Raw genomic sequence first — 22,256 nt, 5'->3', positions numbered from 1 at the left:
AGTGATGGGACCGGATGCCATGATCTTCGTTTTCTGAATGTTGAGCTTTAAGCCAACTTTTGCACTCTCCTCTTTCACTTTCATCAAGAGGCTTTTTAGTTCTTCACTTTCTGTCATAAGGGTGGCGTTATCTGCATATCTGAGGTTATTGATATTTCTCCCAGCAATCTTGATTCCAGCTTGTGCTTCTTCCAGCCCAGTGTTTCTCATGATGTACTCTTCATAGAAGTTAAATAAGCAGGGTGACAATATACAGCCTTGATGTACACCTTTTCCTATTTGGAACCAGTCTGTTGTTCCATGTCCAGTTCTAACTGTTGCTTCCTGACCTGCATATAGGTTTCTCAAGAGGCAGGTCAGGTGGTCTGGTATTCCCATCTCTTTCAGAATTTTCCACAGTTGATTGTGATCCACACAGTCAAAGGCTTTGGCATAGTCAATCAAGCAGAAATAGATGTTTTTCTGGAACTCTCTTGCTTTTTCGATGATCCAGCGGATGTTGGCAATTTGATCTCTGGTTCCTCTGCTTTTTCTAAAACCAGCTTGAACATCTGAAAATTCATGGTTCACGTATTGCTGAAGCCTGGCTTGGAGAATTTTGAGCATTACTTTACTAGCGTGTGAGATGAGTGCAACTGTGCGGTAGTTTGAGCATTCTTTGGCATTGCCTTTCTTTGGGATTGGAATGAAAACTAACCATTACCAGTCTTGTGGCCACTGCTGAGTTTTCCAAATTTGCTGGCATATCAACATTCAAAATTTTTATGGTCCCAAGGACACATTAAGAAAGTAAAAAGAACCATAGAATGAGAGAAAATTTTTACAAATTCTATATCTGATAAAAGTTCAGTATCCAGAATAAACATAAAAAATTCTTACAACTCATTAATAAAATTAACCCAATTGAAACATGGACAAAAGATCTGAATAGCCATTTCTTCAAAGAAGATAAGCAAATAGAAAATAAGCATATTAACAGATGATCAACATCATTAGCCAACAGGGCAAATCAAAACCACAATAAGATACCACTTTACACCCACTAAGATGACTAAGACAGTAACAAATGTGAATGAGATATGGAGAAATTAGAACCCTTATATATTTACTAGTGGGAATGTAAAATGGTGTGGTCACTCTGGAAAACAGTCTGATAGTTCCTCAAATGATTAAACAAAGAGTTACCATATGACTTGGCAATTCAATTTCTAGATATACAGCCAAGAGAAACAAAAATACATATCCACACAAAAGTCTGTACACAAATATTCATACACATTTTTATTCATAATAACCCCAAAGTGAAAATAATAAAATTGATAAATGTATAAACAAAATGTGGTATATCTATACAATGGTATATTATTTGATGATAAAAAGAAATGAAGAACTGATACATGCTACAACATGGATAAACCTTGAAAACATGCTAATTAAAAGAAGCCAATTGTGGTGATCATTTCACAGTGTATACAATTACCCAATCATTTCATTGTACACCTGCAATTATGGTGTTATATGTCAATTATACTTGAATTTAAAAAAAAGAGAAAGAAGCCTGAGATAAGTCACACATTGCATGATTCCATATATGATTTGATCAAAATGGCTTTATTTCAGGAAAGCAGTTTGACAAATGTATCAAGAACCTTAAAATGTTTATAGCTTTTGATTCAGAAATCTGAACATATTATGTCACAGATTCACATCCAAGATATTCTTCACAACACTATTTTTAATATTAAAATATGAAACAACCTAAATATTGAATAAGAATGTGGCTATATAAACAATAGTTCCCAAAACAAATTCTATAGAAAGTCTCACCAGATGGGAAAAGCCAAAAACAAAATAAAATCTCTACTTCCTCTCCCATTCTCTCTAGATATAGATATGGGAAAAATTGAATGATTAAAAAAAAACCCTCAGAAATACACCAAAATGTTAATACTGACTGTTAAGACTGTGTATTTTTTATTTCTTCTTAGAAATTTTATTTGCCAGATTTTCTAAATCAACATATTAAAAAAAGCTTTTAAAAGTATCAATAACATCAAGAATTAGTTTATGTCACCTCAACTAAACAACTAAATAAATTTAGTGAGTTCAGTGAAGTTGCCCAGTCGTGTCGGACTCTGCAATCCCATGAACTGTAGCTTACCATGCTCCTCCATCCATGGAATTTTCCAGGCAAGAGTACTGGAGTGGATTGCCATTTCCTCCTCCAAAATAAATTTAAGGAATCAGTATTTCTCAAAAGCGGAAAGTCTAAAGACAGGAAATTAAGCTGAGATTGCACCTCTTTTCAGTTCCTCTCAAGAAAATGCTAGAGCACTCAGAAAAACCACAGCACCCTCTTTTGGAAGAAATGCATTGCTGTTCATGGGGAGCCTGATGGAATCATTAAGTTTTTTAGAGCTGAGAATCTTTAAAGATTATTAAGCCTGGTCTTCTCATTTTATAAACAAGGAAATTGGGGTTCAAAAAAAGAGACCACCCAAGATCACAAAGGGAGGTAGCAACAGAGTTGGGAACAGAGCCCCACATCAGATCCTAACCAGAGTTTATTTTTTCTGATCTTTCCATTTTTTATTCAACAAAATTTTTTTAAAGACAAAAAATAATAACTCTTCCAATCTTTAGTATGAAGGCCTATACTCAATAGGCAATCTAGGCACCCAGCCATTTAAAAGCATTGTTTTAGAAAGACATGTCCATTCTTGCCTATTCCTTGACACAAATCAGAATAAGAATTTATAAAACTTCACAATCTCTGCATTTGTCTATTGATAACAGACATCTGTATATTGATAATTTCTTCTTCTAAAACAGTACATAACTCTTTCCCAAAATATAAAATACTATAGGTATTGCTATTTTGGCTTTTCCCAAAATAATATAGGTATTATTTTGGCTTTTATCATTTTCCTATTTCTAGATCTGAATAGTACCCTGCTTCCCTGACAGACAGTATTCTTTGAAATACCCTGTTTTTCTCATCATCGAAAGATGATTGACAAAAGAAACAAACAAATATTTTGATAAGTGAAAAGGATAAGGTGTAGCTTTTATCATGAACAGCACTGACAGTCACTGAAGTATACAGAGCATATGCCCTGGCGATATTTTCTCTTGGCTGATCATTATCTACTGATGAATCTATAAAGATAATCACTCGTTCTTTGACAATATTTACTGAGCAGTCATTATGTGCACGGCATGGTTTTAAGTGCTTGGAATACAGCAGTGAACAAAAGGGGTAAGGTCCCTATTCTCATGGAACTTACATTCTTGGTAGGTGGGAAACTGTTAGGAAACAAAAACAAGTAAATGAATAAGGTAATTGCAAAGCATAAATAAAATGATTATCTAAGAAAAACATTAAAAAATAATCTTTTCAGTGTTATACACCCACTAAAAATGTTCATCAGTTTCATGGTGGCATCTGAGCTAGTCCTATTAAGATGTAATGTGAGTGCTCGCTTTGGCACTACATATACTAAAATTGAAATGATACAGACAAGATTTGCATGGCCCCCATGCGATGATGACACACACATTCATGAAGTGTTCCATATTTTTACAAAAAAAAAAAAAGATGCACTGTGATGTGGTCATGAAGCCTACAGTGTGTGACTTGCTCTGCTCAAGAAAACTGGAGGAGGGGAATTGTTTTGCTCTTTTTATCAGAAACTCAGTAGACATGTCTTAGTCTTCCAGGGATTCAAATCAATCTATTTATCCAATACCTGAATTAGGCAACATTTAAGGTATTTCTAGCTAGTCACATATGTAGATTTTTAAAGACAATTAATACTTATTAACATGAGCCTCTTTCTCCAAAATTCTGTCACTATCGGAATTATTAGTTATTTTTGCTACTCCTGCCAAATTCCCAATCTAAGTTTTTGCGATGTGCTGGTCAACACATAACTAGAAGCTAAAAGTTAAAAATAAAAACCACCCAGATGTATCTGAAATCAGATAAATTTTGTATGACCTGTGGCTTCTCTTCATCTACTTTCTGGATAAAATATACTAACTGAAATCAGAGAATGAGATGAAACATCTTCATGATCCAAAATTAAAAACATTCTGTGAGTGGTGAAAGAAAGCATATAGCTGTCTTCTGACAAATAATTAAGAGATCCTTTACTCTTCATAGATAGGAACATCTTTCCAGTTACTCAGACAAAACTCTTTCTTCTAGCCAATAAAGTAAAAACTTCAATTTATAACAACTAGTCAATTTCTTCATTTGTGCTTGTGTATGTGTGCATGCATGCATACAGGTACACAAACACAATTTTACAACTTTTAATTAATATTGCAATCAGGATATAGAACAATTCTACCATAGATCAATTTTTAATTTTTATAACTGGACTCATTAATATTTTAACACTAACATGTAGTCTTAATTTTTACAAGTGAAATTTAAAGTTCTTACCTGTTCTAGAAAGAGTGTTCTAGCAAAAAATGAGAGAAGACAAACTGGTAAACCCTGAAATTAGAAGGGTAGCAGAAAAGTAGTAAAATACACTCGATATTGGTATAGGGAATGTAACTCAACTCTGAGTGTAGATGAGAAGTGATTGAAAGAAAAAAATGGGAAGTTTCTGACAAGGAAATGAAGAATAAAAATGGCCTCAACATGAAAGGGTATAATTAGGGTTTGCTGTGATGAATATCACTACTTCTTTCACATTCATTAGGAAATTTGACTGCTCTGTCAGCACTTTCAGACATTGGACATTTATGAGGAGGAATGGTATACCCATTAAGTTTGAAGGTCTAGAACTATACTGTTCAATATATTGGCTAAAGTTACTACTAAGCACTTGAAATAGAACTAATCAGAATTGAGATGTACTGGATTTCCATGAAAATTACTATATAAATAGAATATAAAATATTTTCATTAGTAATTACTAAAGTATTAATTACATTTTGAAATGCTATTTTGGATTACGATGGGTTAAAAAAAAGCTGAAGTTATTTTACCAAACAGGTGAACTTTTCACTTTTAACATTTTTAATGTGGCTACTAGAAAATTTTAAATAACATTATATTTCTATTGGATAGTGCTGATTAGAATGTCCCTCTAGAATGTCACTGGTCTATTCTGTGAAAACCACTTCATACAGGCCAACAGCACTATAGGAAAAGGCTTCTGATATGGGTAAAGCCTTGAATGAGTCAGTCAGAAATGGTCATGCCTACACACTAGAGTTCAGTCAGTTTTGGCAGAAATGAAAATACTGATCAAGAGAGAATGGGTATAAATATAGACATCTGTAATTTATTTTGAAATGCATAAAAAGTCCACATGAACTTATGAATGGACAGAAGACAGAACAACAGACACCTAAAGAAGATAGTAAAATGGTAACAGTAGAATCAAAGAGTTGAGTATGTAGATATCCACTATAAAATTCTTTAAACTTTGATGTATTTTAAAAATTTTCATAATAAAATGTTAAAAAAAAAAAACCCCAACTAACAGGAAGGTTGCAGTTGTATGGAACAGTAGAATAAGGATAGAGTTGGGGGGGGGTTAGGAGCCCATTGACAGATACTCTCACTGTTAAAATGTTGTATACTTTGCATTTCTTTCTTGGTGGAGAACAGGACAATGATCTATTTATGTATTTATGGTAATACCGAAGGAGATACCTTTTTCTGATGACTATAGTTCTTAACTCTTAAAATCTGATTTCTGTTTTCAGGAAGTAAGGCTTTTGGTAAAGTATAAGCGCTTTTACATAATGCTTAAGAACTTTTTTTTTGAGAGTAGAGAGTTGAAGGGCCTAGACAAAAACATTTCAGCCTTTATCTCATGTGTTGATTGATGTAACATGCCCCAAAGGTACTAGGTGTCCTTAGGTAAATACTCTGGCAGTATATTCTTGCTTAGCATATTAGGCCCTTACCCCTAAAGAAAAATATATAAGAAAAACAATCATCATAAGAGGCCTCCATGTGATATTAATAATCCTAATACCAGGAAACTTTGGGGTTAAAAATCAACACACTAAATGCAATACATTCATGTGTTAGAATTTGAGCACTGCTAAATGGCAAACCAATGGCAAATACATAATCTCTAGAGGGGAAAAATATTTTGATCAGCCCTCTCAGTGAACAATGGCACACTGATAAGTAATTCATATAAATTATGTATCTTAAAACGGATAGAGAATGGACCTTGAGAAATAATCCAGTTTAGTTCCATGGTCTCAGGAACACAAAAAACAGGACTCTCACTTTCAAAAGGAGAGGACTGAGGCCCAAAGAAGCTCCACTGTCTTACTTACAGTCATCCAGTCAATAAATGGTGGGGGAAAGGGTACAGTTTTCCAGCCATCTGATAGATGATGGTGCTGCTAGTCTACAAACTTATGATGAAGAAGATACGGATTTCAAGTTAGGGGTAAACACTTAGGAATGATCTTCACAATGAGCTACAAAGGTTCAAACTTGCTGATTGGTGGGGATATAAAGTTGCATAAAAAAACTATGGCTCCGAACAGTGTGGACCTGGCCAGCACCTGTCAGAGGTCCCAATCAGTCAACAGTGGGCTACTGACAGACTCTGAGGTTACACGTTTGACACTATCTTACCCCTAACTTTAAAGCATGGCCCTGTTCTCACTAGGGAGGGAAGGAAGCAGAACACCCGTGTCCTCCACCCCACTCGGAGAATCTACTAGCAGCATTCCCTCCTTCCTCCGCCACCTATGACCTCAAGGCTTCAGGGAAATGAAAAGCACTTGTTATTCACCAGAAACCCTGGAGAACCAAAAGGTACATTGTCCCCCATAAGCACCACTATCAAAGTGATGTGAGGTGGCTTCCAGAGTGTTTTGCACAAGCCTCAAAACACTTGAGTCAAACATCCATCCATCTAACAGTTTTCGCATACTCACCACAGGCCAGACACTGTGTTGGACATTGAGATTGCTAAAATGAAGAACAGTCCCTTTTATCAAACAATGTAGACAATTCAATCATACAACTGGTGCTATGACAGGGATGAAAGCAGGCTGCTTGGAGAGCACACAGACGAGGACAACATAGTGGGAGAAAGAGGACCTCCTGGGTGGTGGGGCAGACAGAGAGATGGGGGAACTTCCTAGAGAGGATTCTGAAGCTGAGCTATGAAGAGTGAGAAGAACGAGCCACACTAAAGAAGCTGTGTGTACAAGGACACACAACCACGGTGATAGTAAGTTTGAACTCTTTGGCAGACTATTTTCTGTTTTAAGATCATGTCAACAGCTAATTAAAATAAATGAACAGACACTGTTGATGGCTTTCCTTTCAATCCTGAAGCTGTTTCCCTCTGTTAAAAGAGCAGAGGTATTGGCAAGGTCCATAGAGAGAGAATGTAATAGAGTAATTAAGATAAGCCTCTGACATTAGAGAGCCTAGGTCTGCAGCTCAAATCTGACATTTACTGGTTGTAAATTTATCACAGGCAAGTTTCTTGAATTCTCTAACCCTCAGTTTCTCCATCTGCAAGGTGAAAATAATAAGATTCTGATGAGGATTAAATGAGATAATGTATGTATGGTACTCAGACTAGTTCCTGGCATTTGCAAAATTCTTAATAAGTGTTAGCTAAAACTAAGAAAAACAATATTAACAACATTATAAATAAACTGGAAACACCATAAATGTTTATTACTTCTGAGTAACTGGACAGAAAGAGTAGTTTGAACAACTAGGAAAATCTAAGAAATGTTACTTGCAGTTTTGTGCAGAGTTACTGGTACAATTAACATGCTGATTGTATTCTGTCTGTAGACATTTATCTTTTTCTCTTATTTCCCCTAAGAGACTATAAAATCCTTCAGGAAAGAGACTATGCCTCTTTCACCTTTGTACTTTGGATACACTCTGTACAGGGCCTTAAAACAAGGAAGCTTTGATGAATATTTGAAGAATAAAATGATTACAACATTCTGATTAATATAATGGGAATAAGTGGAGACAGACTAAATGATAAATGAGTTTGGTATCGCTACTCCATGCTCTAAAAAATATACTGAAGTCATAAAGTGATTAGAATGTGATCTATTAAAGAAAAGAACAGTATTCTTAAGAAGTTACTTGGTGACTAAGAAGGCAGGAGTCTTGACATATGCCTTTAGTGTGAGCACAGAATTCAACATTAGATCTTGTGGTCTATTGACCCATTTCTTTTTCAGTAGAAAGCATTTTTTTTCTCCTTTCTTTCACAAATCTCCCAACATTACTTTCCAGTAACATGATCATGTGGCATGAGCATCACCTTCAACAAACGTTTAGGGTGGAAGAAAAACATTAAAAAGCAGAAAGGTAAGCAAGCAAAATGCTAAAATGTAAGTTGTTTCTCTGCAGGAAGTTTTTTGTGGTTGCCAGATTAAAGGAGATAACAGATACTATTTATGAACTACAAAGCTCAGGATTTAGTGGTTCAGAATTTAATGAACCAATTCACTAAAAAAAAAAACTTTAGGATGTTCTAACTTTATTTTCAAGGTAAAATTTTCTTTTAACCTCAATACAAAATGAATTCTATCAAAAGAACATCTTTACATTAAAATCTATGTAATTAATGACAAGAATCTAGCAAAAGTGAATAAAATATAAATCTACATTAATATATAATTTCTTTGCTCTTGTAGACTAATCTTAAGAAAGTACAAAGAGCATTTCACTATTTAAAATTACTCTTGCTGCTGCTGCTAAGTTGCTTCAGTCATGTCCAACTCTGTGCGACCCCATAGACGGTAGCCCACCAGGCCCCTCTGTCCCTGGGATTCTCCAGGCAAGAACACTGGAGTGGACTGCCATTTCCTTCTCCAATGCATGAAAGTGAAAAGTGAAAGTGAAGTCGCTCAGTTGTGTCTGACTCTGCGACCCCATGGACTGACTGCAGCCTACCAGGCTCCTCTGTCCATGGGATTTTCCAGGCAAGAGTACTGGAGTGGGTGCCATTGCCTTCTCCAAAATTACTCTTAATTTACTCTAAAAATAATTCAGGATTAAAATGCACTAAGGAAAAAAAAGAAACAATTTTCAGTATCTGTTACAGCTTCTTGTGTAACCAGTGAACAGTAACTAACGCCTTAGAAAGTTCAAAAGATAGTTATGTTTTAGGGTAGTATTTCCCCAAGTATATTTTGAAGGACTGGTATGTCCTTCAAAATGCTCTGTGAATAAAAGTTCCATGGTCAAATAATAGATCCTCTTTTGGAAAATATCTGCTGCATACACTGTATTCTCCTTCTCTCCATACTTCTTGTTTTGGCTAATTCCTCCATCTGAGTTGGACCCTATCGCTTTCTACCCTCTCAGATACTCTACACTGCCAGTCACTCCTTTTCTCTTACACAGTCAGCTTCAACCCTTCATCTGGATCCTCTGCTACCTGACCTCACACCTCACTCTCCCTTCAGATACCACCCTATTCCTATACTCCTTGCCTTACTGTTCTGCCTCAATTTCCTTTACTCTTTGTAAAATAGAAATTATATATTGTTTTCTGCCTTTGGTTCCTGTAATAGAGCTCCAAAACCCCTTATAATTTCCTAAGTGATAAAGGTACTAAGGTCATCTTTTGTTCTAATATTTGGTCTTTGATCCCAGTTCCTGAAACAGAGCTTCTAAATCCCTTGGAATTTCCAGGGTGTTAGATCCATCTTTTATTCTCATGAGGTAGGTTCCTAGAGTGCTTCAGGATGGGGGCTGGTCACCAGAAAGACCAAGCCATGTTTAGAAGCTTGAAATTTTCAGCCCCAGCCCACTTCCATCCTCTAGGAGGGCAAGAGGAGCCAGAATTTGATTCTATGATGATGGATCATGCCTGTGTGATGAAGCCTGCACAAAAATCCTAAAAGGATGGGGTTTAAGAAAATTTTTGAGCTGGTGAACACATCCAGGTGCTGTATTTAAAATGTATCAAACAAATGTTATAGTAAAACAAACTTCTTTGGTTTTGAGTTATATAAATGTTTGGTTGTTCTGTGCATAAAAATAAGAACACATAGAGAGGACATAAGGACGTATTTTATGGTTTCTAAAGTGGCACAAATAAATGTAAATAAAGCTCTATCAATATTTTACTTATTCTTTCTACTATTAAATCTTGGACTATCTTAATTTCTAAATGGGGGTAGCAACAGCTTAAACTTTTACATTTTTTTTTGGCAGGGGGCAATAGGGAGAGTTGGAGAAATAGAGAGTGGAGCTGTTTCATTCTAGAGCCTGAAAGCACTTAGGTAAGTGGCCACAGGGCACTCTCATTTTGAGACCAAGCCATATCCCATGAAAATCTGGAAAACGCTTTCCTTGAGTTGGCAAGTAAATGCTGGAGAGTTAAAGGAGAGAGAAAGGACACAAAACATAAGTAATCTCAGGGTGTTAAGGTTCAGCAGGTGTGGAACAGAAAAACCAATGGCTATAAATAAAAAAGAAAATAAATCTCAGGACAGCATGGAAAAGCAGCAAAATCAAGAACCAGGAGGAAAGATTCCTACCTATTCCTTTACAGCAACACACCAAGATTACTTTTTATGAGAAATACATGAAGAATGGTCTCTACATATACTGTATTTATAACCTTGCTAAAGAGAAGCCTTACATACTTGAAAGAATCATCACAGAATTCAAGTAATCTTTAAATCTAAATATAATCTTGCAGTTACATAAAGTAACTGTGCAGATGTGCCAGTTTCACTAATGCAGCTAAACTAGTGAAAAAACACAGGTAGAGCTAAACAGAACTCATGCAAAATAACCAAGTGTTCCGTATATCAAGGGTGGAAAAAAGTTAAGTTCTAAAGCATTTCAAACCACAGAAAGGGTAAGTTCTTTTCTTTGCATTTCCACTGACTCTAAAAATAAACCTCTATTATTATTTTCCAGATTATAAAAGAAATATAAGCCCATTATTTTAAAAAATTCTAACATAACACAAATGCATCATAATGAAAACCAACATTCTATATAACTATTCCCTTTGGAGGTAACTAGTGTTATCAGTTGGGAAATAGCTCCTGTTGAAACACTTGAGACACAGGAACAGGAGAGCCACTCTGAACAAGTGGATGCTATCACTTCAGTTTCTCCTTTGACTTGGACCCTTCATTCTCCACTGCTAAGAACAAAGAAAAGGAAAAAGAACATCCAAAACACATGCTGATCCTCCAAAACAGGCAAACCACAAACAGATTAACCCCTGGGGGGGGGGGGGTGGGGAGGATCAAAGGTGACTGGGTAAAATCGTTATACTACGTGGGAGAAATAAATATTACTTGATTTTGAGAAATGAAGTAAAAGTACAAAAAATACTACCCTCTCCTTTTCATTGTCCTCAATAGTCAAAAAAGCAGGTAGCACATTTTTCCTTCAAAGAAAACTGAAGCAGCCTACCTAATTAGCTAACTTTTTAGTTTTTTAAAAAATAATGTTGTACCAGCAATGAATTTTGCCAGAAGGAAGGAAGTACTTGAAAAAACACAAAATTATGGGGTTTTGTCAAAGGAACATGGGAACAAACAAAAAGCTTGTAGTTGCCAAAACTAAAATAAGTGGACAACAAAATAAAGTAATATTAGATTATAACCCAAGTATAAAATAAATATCCATGAGTTCATAATACTATAAATAAATTATGAAAGAAATAAGTAAGTAGGGGAGAACAGACAAATTTCTAGATTAGAAGCATTCCAAACAATTTGTGTAAATATTCTGCCCCCAAAGAGGTGGAATATGACCGCTCGCTCTTTAAGTATGGGCTGCACACTGACTTCTTTCCAAAGATTACAGCATGAAAAGGGGGAAAAAAGAATAACTTCACAGTGGAGAAACCTGACAAACACTTGCACAGCCAGTGTTTGACTGAAGTTAACATCAACAGTAGTTATGTTGATAGTGTCTACTTTTACTACAATGCTTTGGCAATGGCATTTTATCTCTGCAATCTTCTTCCCTCAAACCCATAACCCTAGGCTAATCAATGAGAAAAACATATAAATCCCAACTGAGAGACAGTCTACATAATACCTGACCAGTACTTCTCAAGACTGTCAAGGTCATCAAAATCAAGTAAACTCTGAGAAACTGTCACAACCAAGAAGAGTCTAATGAGATATAACAATTAAATTTAATTTGGTTTCTTAAAAGGGACTCATGACATAAAAAGGACAGCAAGTGAGAACTAAGGGATCTGAGCAAAGTATGAATTTTGGGTAAAGAAAATGTATCCACACTGGTTCATTAATTGTAACAAATGTACCACACTAACGGAGGATGTTAATGGCGGAGAAAACTAGATATAGGCATATGGGAATTTCCTATATTCTTTTTAACTTTTCTCTAAATCTAAAAATACTCTAAAATAAAACCTTATTCATAAAAAGCTTTAAAAAAATCTAAAAAAGGGGGGAAGTATATCATTTTTTTGTATGAAGAGAATAAATGTCATATCAATTTTTTTCTGAATAAAAATAATGCCAATAAAAAGAATACTATTTACATGAGATATAAGATGATGCTATACTTCTGAGTTGAATGAATAAACAGCCAATCCTTACTTTTTCTATCTCTATAACTTAATCCTCCTTTTTATTACCCAATAAGACTGTGTAACCAATTTCTTCATTGTCAAAATATATTTTAAAGAATTATATGAGATCCAAGCTGGATGTCAAGTCATGATGGCAGTACAGGAGAGTCAGGATATGAGCAGACTGTGGAATCGACTGACTACTTTGAACACTGACCCTCTTGTTATTAGCAATGTGACAAGCTAACTTAATCTTTCTGTTCTTAGTTTCTTCACTGTAGAACGGAAATAATAATAGTACCTGCCTTATGGAGTTGTACAGATTACATGAGATAATGCATTCAATTTTTAACACAGAGAGAGAAATCAAAGTATGTTAGCTACCCCCTGTTGTGGTTCTCATCTTCAGGGTCAATGTTTACAATGAATAGGTTAAAATCACGAACAGAACCTGTAATTAGATACTACCTTGTGAGCATGAGTGACTGTGTGTGGGTGTGTGCATGGGGATGGCGAAGGACTTGGCTAAGGCGTGCAGCCTGACATCCTAGCACAAAGTGGCTCCCTAAAGCTAGGACTTAATTAGAAATCAAAGTGTAAGGAACCAAATATTATAATGTCTATGTGTCATTCTTTCTCTCTGATGACAAATCAAAGTGATAACCAACCAGGTGATGGACACTGAAATGTAACTGATAAAACACTGCAAAGAAGAATTTGGTATATTTAAAATGTTTTTACAACCACAGAACTATATAGCTTTGTGATTTTCCCTTTCAAGTTCTTATTTTGGTAAAAGATAGATATCGATAAAACATTTTATGTATATTTTGTGAGGTCATTTTGGTCCATTTGAAGAGGAACTACTATTTCCATTTATCTTCCAAGCTTAAATCCAGTAAGATCTGCCTATCTATTACCTCTTCCCTAAACAGATGAGAAATTTTTCAAGAGGTTTTCCTGCCATTCATAACATAATGTATATGTATCTTTATGGAGAAGGAGACCTATTACATATAACTGCAAAGCTTCAGTTGGAGAAGGCAATGGCACCCCACTCCAGTACTCTCGCCTGGAAAATCCCATGGATGGAGGAGCCTGGTAGGCTGCAGTCCATGGGGTCGCTAAGAGTCAGATACAACTGACCGATTTCACTTTCACGCACTGGAGAAGGAAATGGCAACCCACGCCAGTGTTCTTGCCTGGAGAATCCCAGGGATGGGGGAGCCTGGTGGGCTGCCATCTATGGGGTTGCATAGAGTCAGACACGACTGAAGTGACTTAGCAGCAGAAGCAGCAAAGCTTCAACTAAGACTAATTCTATAACTTTATACACATAAGAAACTTCTTGGTATTTATAGTTCAGACAAGACTGAGAAAAATGCTCTACTGATTGAATGATGTCATGTTGAGTTTGTAAGTTTCTTTTTTCACAGTAAAGAAATGGTACTTGATATAATCACTTAACAAAATCCAAAGGCAATTCTGATATTTAAACTCACCTATGTCTTCAAATCTTATTTACTACAAATGAGATATATTAAGGATATCTGCTTTCTGACCAGATTTTTTTAACTGCAATGAAATTATAAAAATTTAAAACAAGATTTAGTATTGCTGTCAATTACTGTGGACCAGAAGTGAAAAATCGGCTTACCTATTTCCCAAAGAGATCAAGAAGCATGAGTCCCGCCACCAGGCCTTCTGACCAACTGGAAAGAGCATCCGTGATACTGAATTACTGAATCAGAGGCCTCTCTCAAGCTCATACATGTCTGATTCCTTTACTGCTGATGTTTATACAATTCATTCACCTGGTCATAACAAGGATGCTGTGAAGGGCGTGCACTGAATCATTAGGGCCCACAGGAGAAATCTGTTTGGCTTATGCTAATACATAACAGTACTTGTCCTGAACAATTTATTTCTATTTGAATTTATGAATATTGTGAATCCTACAAATCAATGAATCCTACAGTGGAAATAACTTCCTTGGAAGAAATCTTGGAACTGGATGTCTTCAAACTTCACTTTCTGCTCTCTCTCTCCCTCCTCGTCCTTAGCCTAGCTCCCTTGAGTATCTCTTTAAGAAAAAAGAAATGTTATAATGGGGTTATGGGGTGCTTATGAATGATGTGCAGGATAAAAGTTTGGATCCCTGCTCATCAAGGATTGTGTCTTCATCTTCAAGTTTGTCAACAGAATTTACAGTCAAATTAATAGAGCACTTACTTCATGGCACGAATTTCATGCACCAACTTCAAACCTCTTATTTTTCCTAAGCTTATTTTCCTTTTGTGCTCTTTTCTTAAGTTTATTTTATTTTCTGTATGTTATTATAAGCATTTTATATCTCTTATAGAACAAAGTTGAGCAGAAAATAATCTATAAATAAATAATCTCCACTTCAGAGGGCAGTGAATACTTCATAAAAATACCCAGGGAAAAAAGCCACATCTAAATGAAACAATGCAATAAAACCTAAGATCTGAATCGATTGATCTTAATTGTATCTGAGTGGGAGAAAAATCAGCCTTTACAATGATGAAAGGTCTGAAATAGAAACTATTTTAAAAAGAAAATCATTTTTATCTTAAAATAAGTATCTTAATACAAAATAATGAATAAAGTGGTATCACTGTAACAATAATTAAGAATAATTTATATAGCTTCAAAAACACATTTAAGTAAATTTACTACTCACTCTGGAATTGCTCACCAGACTTAACAAATATTTAAAAATTTTTTTGGTTAAAGTGAGTACTCTACCTACCACATTCCTGAGATGCATGTTTTAAAATACTGTCATAGAAGTAAAGTACACACAGTAATGATTCACAAAGACAATCTCACCACACCCTAAATAGTTATCACACAAAAATTATCAGTGACACAACAAGAGGAGAATCAACTTGCCATTAAGATTTCACCAGAGAGAAAACAGATACGGGAACGTGGCAACGCTGTTTTCCTAACAATGATGTTTTAAGATATGTGATCACTTGACTAATGCAATTGGGGAAATTTCTGTTTCAAATGCTATGCAGAGTATATCTTTTAGGGATATTTGGAAAGAAAATGACATGAGGCCAATTCATTACCAAAATTTTGCCTGACTTCCTCATCTTTCTACTTACTTCCTTGATCTCTTCACTAATAATATTACCCACTTTTCTGACAATTGATCATTCGCTTCATTAGCAACTGTACATGTAAGAATAATTCTGAGTGGTGCATACCATTCTAGCAGTCACATGACAAGACAGAACTTTTATACATGTCAAGCAGGTGAACTGGGTGGAATGGCACGTGGATGAAAGGAAGCACCTCCTCAGTTTGGTATTATTTGACCTAGGGCAACGTGACTTCTCTGACTTATCAAGTCACGAAAGATTGATAGTAAGAAAAAAACCCAAGAACCATTTTTTGTGTTCAGTGAATTCTGGATTGGCATCATCCACTAATGCCTATTTATTTCCCCAAGTCACTTGGGGGAATCACTCCTGACTAGCTAAAACTAACTTTTAAAAATGAGGAGTCAAGATTAGGTCTATCACCCATGCCCAAGTAATAAATTAGGGATTAGAGAACTCATCAAACCTTCTTAAAATCCAAAGAAATAGGACTTAAATGCCACTTAAATCCCAATGAAACAGGATTTAAACACCACCAGATGAGTTGCCTTAAGAGTTTCAGTCCAAGTTTATGGTTTCCACTGATTAACAAAAAATCTTCAGGCTTAAAAATACATACTAACAGTGACTTATTTGGGTGATTATTTCAGATGCCTTATAAAGAAACATGCAATTCCAGTGCTTTGATATTCCACATAATTACTTTCAATCTCAGGTTTTCCCCAATTAACATATTCTCTTTGGATCATTTAGCAGAGTTTTTTTTTTTTTTTAAGTTATTCTCTAGGCACAGAATGACTTTAATCATCATAATGCTAATATAACTACTTGATAACATAGCTGTTGGTTATGGAAACTTGACAAACTTCTATTTTGAAAGTGGAAGAAGTATATTATTCTTAGGACCAGGTTTCAGTACTGTAAAATGAGTTTCATATATTCAGTTTAAAAAATAGATTTTTACTAGAAGAATCATTTAGACATCTAATAATCTTGAGTATATGACTTCTATAATTGCTTGTTTTTGTAAAGTAGTATGAGTGCATTTCAGAAGAAATGTCTTTCTATAACAGTGGTTCTCAAAATGTAGTCCCCAAACCAGCAGCATTAGCATTACCGAGGAAATTTTAAGAAATATGAATTCTCAGCCCTAACCTAGAACTTTTTAATCAGGAACTCTGGGTGTACGGTCAGAAATCCTGTTTTAGCAAGTCCTCTAGGTGAGACTGATGCACACTAAAGTTTCAGAATCAATATTCTAAAATATAGCAGAAACATTAGTAGTTAAGTTTAAAGATTTTAAATTGTCTTTTCTTTAAAAATACATGAATTTTTAAAAAGAGATCTAATGAGTACTCATAAATATATATAATTCTACAAAGTAAAAAGTGAAGTCCCTTCCTGGATTATAAATAATTGGATTAATAATTGTTCCTGTAATCCTTCACCTTAAAAACACTGAGAGAATCACTTTTTAAAATTCACTGGAAAGAAACTATTGTTAAGTAGTTAACTACAATTAAAATGTTTAGATGTAATCTCCAATCACTTATTTCCAGTCATTAGCAATGAGCAAAATTTATGAAAGTAAACTGGGAAAAATGACACGTTCTTGATTCCAGATTTCAATACAGGAAAAAAATTACTCAAATACCTCAGAGCAGACATGGGTCAGCCTTCTTTGAAGGCAATAAAAGCAGCATGACTCCCAAGTTCTGAAACCCCAGGAAAAACACCTTCTATCTCTAAAGGCAGTCCTTAAGAGCTAGTCTTTAAGCAGGAGAAACAATTACATAGAGAAGAATATTAAAAGTTGAGGGGGTATAATAAAAATTTTGCTTCAATACTTAATCTGACATTTGCACTTACAAACATAATAAGGAGTTTCCTTGTCACTATAACATTATTGAAACATAATTTCAAGCACAGCTGGTGTCAAACTCGAAACATTTCTTTCTATAACTTGATAAAAAAAAAAGCCCAGGTTTTATAAATGCATACCAAAAAACACTGAGCATAGTTTATTTTATTTTAGGTTCTTTATGGTATTGAAACATTTACAAGGGGTTATGTAAATCAATAGAAAGAAATAAAATAACTTGGGTGGCAGGAAAAAATGAGAACTCACTGCCAAGTAAATGCTACTGCCAAATAACTTTTAATGGCTAATACCCTTTCTTCCATTTTTCTCTCACTGTAGTAAAACCAAAAGAGATGGCAATCAAAACAAATTCTGCAGTGCTTCTACCAAACTACTTTCTATTCAATGCGCTAAGCATGCTGTAAGAATGAAAGCATTTGGTGCTGATGCCTGAACATAATTCTTTTAAATTACATTATAAATTTTCTTTCTGTGGAAGCTATTTTAAACCAATTCTCTGTTATCTACAAAAATAGGGAACAGAGTTTGGAATAGCTAGCAACTAAAATGATGTACTTTTTCCCCTATACACCCTCCACTAGAGGAGCTTATGAACAAGTGAAAACCCTAAATGCAACCTGCAAAAGGAGCAAGATACAAAAACATTAGGACTAAATCCTGGGTAGGTACGTTTACGATGGTGACAGGGGAAGTGGTTAACAAGAGCGGAAAATGTAGGGGGAAAAAAAAGGAAGTTTTCTAGTTTATATCCTTCTGTTTTCTGGGTGAAAGCTCAGTTATTTCCCTGTCCCCACAGGCAAACTTACATCACCAATTATGAACAATGACTTGATGGCTCAAAAGAAAAATCCATCTAAAAATGAAAGTTATGAAAGTATGTGTAAAGTATGAGTTATAGAGACTTTACAATTCCTACTTGATCATTCTAGGGAAAAGGATCAATAAAAGCATCAGTTCTTCTCACATAAAACCACAGTAAAGGAATCTGATACGGAAAAAAGAACTAGGCACAGACAGGTTGCATTGACAAGATAAACCTCATTTCTGGTTCCTAGACTTGACCATTATAACAGGCAAGACATCACTAACTTCAGTGTGGTAGTCATCAGAGCTGTGAAAAAACACTAATCCTCTTTCTCCTCCTAGATGCATGATGGGACTGTCTTTCCTACCATGCTGAACTCAGGTTAGCTATGTAGCTTGTGTTCGCTGGAATCACAACTGAGCAGAAGCTCTGAGTCAGTGTGTACTTCACGACTTTCCCTTTTCCCTCTGCCACAGTGACTGGCGATATTCCAGAAAGTTATTCTAGGTCTTGGAATCAGAATGGTGATGACAAAGATGACCTCAAATGGACATACAGCATGAACAAAAAATGGTTTGTTTTAGGCCACTGAAAATTTGAGTTTATTACTGCAGCATTACCTAGCCTATCCTGACTAATATAGTCAGTCTTTTATTTTCTCTATACTGTTGGTATATTTCTTATTTACTTACTCTACAGAGAAGTTAGCCATTTATTTACAGACTAAATTTAGGTTCTAAGCATCAGTTCAAAAAGAATGAAGATCTCAAACTGAAAAAACTACAAGATTAGATAGTCAGTTATTTAAATTAGGAGACTAAACACATAATAAAAGAAAACTATGCTTTTATTTTTATAAAGTTAAGACCATGAACAACTAAGTACACTCACAGATTGTTGTGGCTTTTCCCCTTTTTCATTTATTGGAGTAAGTGCCAGGCACTGCAATAGTGCTTTTCAAGAATTAGCTCACTTAATCATTACAAAGGAACCGGGAGGTTACATAACTTATCCTAGGTTCTATAGCTACTGCGTGATGTAAGCAGCCAAAAGTAAAACTCAAGAAGTCTTTCAGTTAATCCTGAAAAGCAGCTAAGTCATTTCTAACAGGTCATATGAATTACTTTACATTCATTTGTTCATTCTTTCATTCATTCACTAAGTACCTACTGAGTACTTATTATGTTCAAGGCCCCTTTCTCAGTGCTGAGGATATGACAGCAAGCAAAGTACACAATACGTTGAATCTCAGGGTATTCACATTGTAATGGAGGACACTAATAAAGTAAATAGAGAAATGTATAGATAACTATAGATACTAAGTGCTACGAAGGAATTAAATCAATTATCTACTGCTGTGTGATAAACCACTCAAACACTTGGGTTAAAATAATCACTACCTTTCTCACAACACTATGGGTTGGTTCAGCTAGATATTATTCTGTTCCACATATTATAGGCTAGGCTAATTCATGTGCTCACAATCAGCTGGCAGGTTGCCTGGACGTTGTCTGGTCCTAGATGACTTTACTCACATCATCCACCACAGAAACAAATAAGTCTGTATAACTGAAAATACAGGGAGACGTTGGGTGAGGAGCGTAAAGTTACTTCAGAAGAATCAGGGAAGACCTCTGGTATGTTTGAAAAATAGGAAAAGTTATACTGTATCTATAATTCAGTGAAAGGCAAAGAAAAAAAACCAGAGATGAGGTTGAAAACAGAGGTAAAGATAAGATGATGAAAAGTACCACAATCCATGAAAAGGAACATGGCTTTTATTCTAAGTATCCTGCAAAATCAGTGAGGCAAGGATGAAGAAGCAAGGATACTTGGGAGTTTAGGTGAGAGATGATGTTAATGGAGATAGAAAGAAATGGTTAGATTACAGGATATACTTAGGAAGTATGATCATTAAAATTTGTCAGTCAATTGGATGTTGGGTTACTGAAAAAAGTAGCTGAGGCTACAATCCTTGGAGGATAGTGGTGCAAATCACTCACTCACTTAAGTTTTAAAAAAATGGCTACAACTTAATTTCTACATAATTTCTAACTTAATTAAATTTAATTACTTAAATTTAGCTAATTAAACTTGATCTCTAAGCATAATTTTTGCAGTGTTTTTCCTCAAAAGTATCTGTAAGAGCCAAAATAACACGTTGTTGGGAGGTGACTGTTCATAAAATAATCCATGCTGCTCCATAAACGTAGTTTATTAAATTAAAAGAAATTGAGTTCAAGAAAATCCAAAACACTGCATCTTGCAGCAAAGGTTGGCTCAAGTGCTACACAAGGGTTCACACGTAACACTTTCTAATCTAGTCATTGTTTCTCCAAAATTACAACATGTTCTGGAGAAAATGTTACAAAACTGTTTTGTAATACTTGGAATTTTTTAAAAAAATTCTTACCCCATGTATTTTGGGTAAACATTATTCTCCATTCTGACATTCCAAGTAAATTTTTAAGAAAAGAGTTCTATATAAACACAAGAATCACAGTCATGGACAAAAGGATGCGAAGTATACTATGACTTTCTTGTTTACATAACGTAAGCGTTAGCCTAGTCATGTTCCAGCATTCATAGCATTTATCAGCCTGCAGATACATCTTCACATTTCAAAACCTTTTACCTGGCACTGAAAAGTGCTCAGTAAACAGTAACTGATTCTACACTGGAATTCCCTGCTAAGATGCTCTGTTCTTAAAATGAAAGCTTTATTAATTAATCTACCAGTTACTCAGAACCCTTCCTTCTTCTCAAAAGTAAAAATGCAAACCAAAACCTTTCTTCTGAAAACGTGCAACAAAAAAAGTACTGTTTAAAAGCAGAATACACTTAACCCTTGAAAAACATCTAAAAGGTGAGTAGCAAGTTTTATTAAACAAATGAATTGGGCTTCCCTCATAGTTCAGTTGGTAAAGAATCTGCCTGCAATGCAGGAGACCTGAGTTCGATTCTTGGGTCAGGAAGATCCCCTGGAGAAGGAAATGGCAACCCACTCCAGTATTCCTGCCTGGAGAATTCCATGGATAGAGGAGCCTGGCAAGCTACAGTCCATTGGGTCGCAAGAGTCGGACACAACTTAGCGACTAAAGAGAGAAACAAATGAATTAGAAAGTGTCAAGGCTAGTCCCATCTAAATCTCACTGTACCCTCAAATATGTTGGTTTATCATCCATTTAAGATTGTTTCCCTAAAAGGGAACCCTCCTACACTGTTGGGGGGAATATAAATTGGTATAGTTACTATGGAAAACAGTATGGAGGTTCCTTAAAAAACTGAAAACAGAGTTACTATATGATCCAGCAATTCCACTCCTGGGAAGATATCTGAAGAAAACTCTAATTTGAAAAGATAAATGCACCCCAATGTTCACAGCAGTACTATTTACAATAGTCAAGACATGGAAGCAGCCTGTGTCCAATAACAGATGAACAGATAAAGATGATGTGATGTACATATACAAGGGAATACTACTCAGCCACAAAAAACAATGAAATAATGCCATTTGGAGCAACAGGAATGGATCTAGTGATTATCACATTAAGTCAAACAGAGACAAATATCATAGGATATCACTTATATGAAGAATCTAAAAAATGATTCCAATGAACTCATGTATAAAACAAAAAGACTTACAGCCATAGAAAGCAAACTTATGTTACAAGAGAGGTAATATACTAGGAGTTAGGGATTAGCAGAAACAAGCTATTATATATAAAACAGATAAATAATAAGGTCCTACTATATAACACAAGAGAACTCTGATCAATGTTATATGGCAGTCTAGATGGGAGGAGAGTTTAGGGGAGAATGGATACATGTATATGTATGGCTGAGTCCCTTTGCTGTACACCTGAAACTATCACAAC

At 35.2% G+C, this 22,256-nt stretch overlaps 1 protein-coding gene and 1 non-coding gene across 10 annotated transcripts in view; one reads left to right on the top strand and one right to left on the bottom strand.

Annotated features, from left to right (window-relative positions):
* PRORP (protein only RNase P catalytic subunit) overlaps positions 1-22,256 on the bottom strand; it is a 135,401-nt gene that overhangs the window by 51,641 nt on the left and 61,504 nt on the right. The gene's annotated exons all lie outside the window — the stretch shown is intronic.
* On the top strand, positions 3,476-3,582 carry LOC138424062 (U6 spliceosomal RNA). Its single transcript, XR_011250631.1, has one exon. It is a non-coding gene; the product is annotated as a U6 spliceosomal RNA (small nuclear RNA).

This window comes from Ovis canadensis, chromosome 18, assembly GCF_042477335.2.
Source record: "Ovis canadensis isolate MfBH-ARS-UI-01 breed Bighorn chromosome 18, ARS-UI_OviCan_v2, whole genome shotgun sequence".
In the NCBI taxonomy this organism is placed as follows: domain Eukaryota; kingdom Metazoa; phylum Chordata; class Mammalia; order Artiodactyla; family Bovidae; genus Ovis; species Ovis canadensis.
The sequence above is the reverse complement of the archived record's forward strand: the minus strand, read 5'-3'. Positions and strand labels throughout refer to the sequence as shown.